The sequence below is a fragment of the Rhipicephalus microplus genome, chromosome 9 (genome assembly GCF_043290135.1).
Source record: "Rhipicephalus microplus isolate Deutch F79 chromosome 9, USDA_Rmic, whole genome shotgun sequence".
NCBI lineage: Eukaryota > Metazoa > Arthropoda > Arachnida > Ixodida > Ixodidae > Rhipicephalus > Rhipicephalus microplus.
The window spans coordinates 101,870,014-101,874,184 of record NC_134708.1 but is presented as its reverse complement, the minus strand read 5'-3'; positions in this window follow the sequence as shown (position 1 = coordinate 101,874,184).

Here is a 4,171-nt window from a genome sequence, read left to right as displayed (position 1 = left end):
CAGCGGCATCTGGTCACGAAACCCCCCTTTTTGCTTCATGCTGGTCAGTGCTGTCTACAGCAGTACTTGTGGTGACTATCAAGGCCTTCTGGTCCTGCCGTGACCACATTAGTGTATCACGCTTGCCAATCATGCATTCACTGCGTGTAAGCTTCTTTTCTGTGGCGATGTTGAGACTAATTCCGGCCCTACAAGCACAGAAGTGCTGAAGGAGCACCTGGCACGTCCAACTAAACTACCTGACAAAATGTCTGTTCCTATAAATCAGCAAAAAAGGTTAGGAAAAATCGATGCCTGACCTTGCAACACGCTTTCTCGAAATATAAAAAGAGACAGCCCATGTTGACTTACTCAAGTAAGCAATAAACGATTTGAAATCGAAATTAACTGACCTAGACGACCGCACTATCTGGTCGAACTTAGTTATTTTCGAAATGCAGGAAGAATCGACCGAAAAAGACATGGACCTAAAGCAAAAAGTTCTGGACAATATTTTTTCAGTTAATCTTGCCTATCAGTTGCTAGAATTCACCGCTTAGACAGAACTGGCAATCCTAGACCAATTATTGTTCATTTTAAGGTTATAATGAGGAATAAATGGTGCTCAGGATTGCACACAATCGTAAGGGTACAAAAATATCTATTCAAAATTATTACTCTCACAAAACTCCGCAGAAACAAAAGCGATTATGGGCAAGTGCCAAGAATGAAAAACATCAGGAAAAAAGTGTTTTCCTTATTAATGACAAACTGTGTGTCGACGGGCTGTTTTTCATCTGCGGTGAAATTGTTAAAAAAAGTAAAGATTCTTGTCTTTACTCCTAATTTTAAAAATGATAGACCGATCCAGACCTTTGCAAGGCAGCTGAGGCTCATTACCATAAATGCGCGCAGCAGCGCCAACAAATTGACGGAACTAGAAGATATGGTGTTATGTTTTGATTTTGATATTATCGTCATCACGGAAACCTGTTCAGGACGACACCACTGATGCAGATTATTTTTCGCCCTCACATCACGTACATTTCCGTGACCGCCCTACCAAAGGTTGTGGTGTGTCTGTTATAATAAAATATGAAATCGATCATCGCCGGTATGTCAAATAGATAACCATGAAAGTGTTACTTTGCCCTGGACGCACTTTCTTGTTGTGCGCAGTTTACCGACCTCCCGATGCACCAGCTTGTTTCTGCATGATTTATGGGAACACTTACAATCGTTTTCATGGAATGAAGTAGTAATTTCAGGTGACTTCAACTTACCCTTTGTTGACCGGCCCCGCCTCTTTTTAATTACTGATAGATGTGCGAATGTCGGCTCTTTGTTCGTTATTTTACTAAATCTGCATTTGCAACAAGTAGCAACAAAGTGTACGCGAGTTTATCATGCATCCTCTTCGGCCATAAATCTTGTTTTTGTTTCTTAATGAATCGAAGAACTTACATTCTCAGTGAATCCTGGTATTTCCGCCATTTTTTCGTGTTGCTATCGTTTAGCACTGAAAAACCCTCCATTGAACCTGCTATTTTTTTTGGAACAGACTTTTCTCATGCCAGAGATGGCAGCGTTTTGGATCATCTTGCACTAATGTTTAGCAATTTTTTTGGTTGGGATTTTAATAATCTCTGGATTCAAGTGAAACAGATCTGCACCTATTGTCTCAATAATTTCATACCAAATAAAGATAGAAAACTAATAAATCGAATCCCTGAATTACGAGACAGATCTTGCATCTAAAGAGAAAGCTTAATGGCCTTGAAAAAAAGAAGAGCCTCTAGAAGCGTAGTTGATGCTGCTAAAATTGCCGCTATCGAAAGAATAAATTGTTCTAAATAGCATTCCTTCCAGCATAGCTTACCGAATTTTCTAAATAAATCCCGTCAGAAGTTCGGAGACTTCTGGAATTGAAAAAAAATCTGTTAGAGAGCTTCGAATTGATGGTGTTCGAATTGACGATGAGGATGCCATTGGGGCACATTTTAATATTTACTTTTGTAGTGTGTTCTCTTTTTTATTAAAGACATTCGGACTTGACCTTGTATTTTGCCCGGACTATGAGTATACTAAAGACAAATGCATCACCTGGTCCTGATAGTCTTTCGAATGTCTTCTTTCGTCACTATGATAAAGCCCTCCCCCATTCCTGCATACATATTTCGTACATCGTTGTCATCTTCAGAGCTACCTCTTGACTGGGAAATGGCACGTGTGGTGCCCGTACACAAGAAAGAGGACACTAAGCTGATTACAAACTATCGTCAAATCTCACTCACTACTTCCTGCTGTCCACTTCCTGCTGTAAGATGCTTTAGGATGTTGTCGTAAGTTACACATATAAACTTTTGAGAGTCAACAGCATTCTTTTTCATTTCCACGTGGCTTAAGTAAGCGTTTTGTGGCAGAGCGTATGCGACGGGATCCTTTGGAAACCGAACCGATGGCAATCATTGTCTGCTGCCAGATGCCGCCAGGATGAAATAGCTCTCTGGCAGCGTGACGTCATCTGGTCGCCTCAAGGGGCGCAGTTGCACCTCCTAATTGTTTCTTGTTCCGTTACCTCAACTAAGTGCAAACTGGTTGCTGCGCCGTAAGAAAAAAACTGGCTCGAAAAAAAAGTTACCGATAACTTTCAGTGCAGCGGAAGGCTGACAGGAGTTTACGGGCGAATGACACGAGTGGTTGGGTTAAAATGCTCAGTGTGCATGCCGAAATAGACAGCTACGTGGGCAGGCGACCTCTCAAGTCATACTCAAATTCACACTTCACCGGCAAAATTGACAACTTCCAGAAGAAGCCATCGCGAACAGAAACGGTGCAGGGTACTTTTCCTGTCTCAACAGCCTAGCCACACAGTGCTTTGACAGCTCAAAATGTCACTTGTGTGATCATCTGCACGCAAGCAAACGCTTTTAGAGAAGTTCAATGCGAGCTATTGTCAAGTTTTTACGAATTTCAATATGTAAAAGGCCAGATAAGTAACAGTCACGTTTTTCTTTTCTCTTGTCGACGCGAAACGGCGTTACTTCGTGTAGACGCCATCTGAACGCGTTAGATTACTTCAACGGCACGGGCTCGATTTTGTCTTCTAAGCTCTTAGCCTAGACTGTGTACTGCACTGACTGAAATTAATACGCAGCCAGAGTAAGTGCTTCGGTGGGATGGTGGTGAAACGAGCAGTAAGCGGAACGCCTTCGCGAGTTCACAGCTCAAGTCTCGGGCGCCACTTCTAGCGTTTGTGAAGCGCTGTGTGGTACTGTACGCATTTGCCGTCTATGAGTTACCCAATTACTGGAGAGCTTAGTTTTCTAATTCCCTCTAATTTAAACACTCTCGAAGACCACATAATAAACTGTTCCATATTCTGCGCTTGTACACATAATCCTTGCATTGTGTTCATTATATGCCATTCCCGGATTTAGGGTGGCAATTTAAGCTACCACAACCTTTAAATCATGATTATTAGCCACTAAGATGAAGATAGGTCATCACGCGTCAACGTCCATCCAGGTAAATTGCACCTGTAGATATTCTGGATGCTCTTAATTACTGCCGTACAATGAACATTATAATACTGCTGTGAAGGCCCGTTTTACTTTCGTGTTTCACTGATTCTAATGGTGGAGTGACTGATTGATTTGTGGAGCTTAACGTGCCGAAGCCACCATATGATTGTGAGAGACGCCGTAGTGGAGGGCTCCGGAAATTTCTACCACCTGGGGTTTCTTAACGTGCACCCAAAATGGTGGAGTGGCATCGACTATGCTTTTTTTTTCTTATTCAATTGAACGTGCCTAGTCAATGCTACGCTCTCTCTGCTCAAAATTTAGCGACATACTTTCATGACTTCGCTTTCTGAATCAGCTGTCTCTTCATATGCACCCTAGTCTTCAAAGCCACAGAAAACGAGAATATTAAGCCAGATCCTATTTTCAGCGCCGTCGGCCACCATAGCGCAGACTTCACTCACATTGTGCTTTATTGTTACTTGGCTGCACAAAACTGCTTTCTGCAGGTCGTCAAACTTTTTCACCTTGGCATCTGGGATACTCAAGTTTTTTATGGTCGCAACTGTAGCAACCTGCTTCTCAGCTTCGAGCTTTTGAGCAAGTGATTATTTATCTTCTATTTGTTATTGTAAGGACTGAAAAAATAAATGCGGAAACAGCACAAG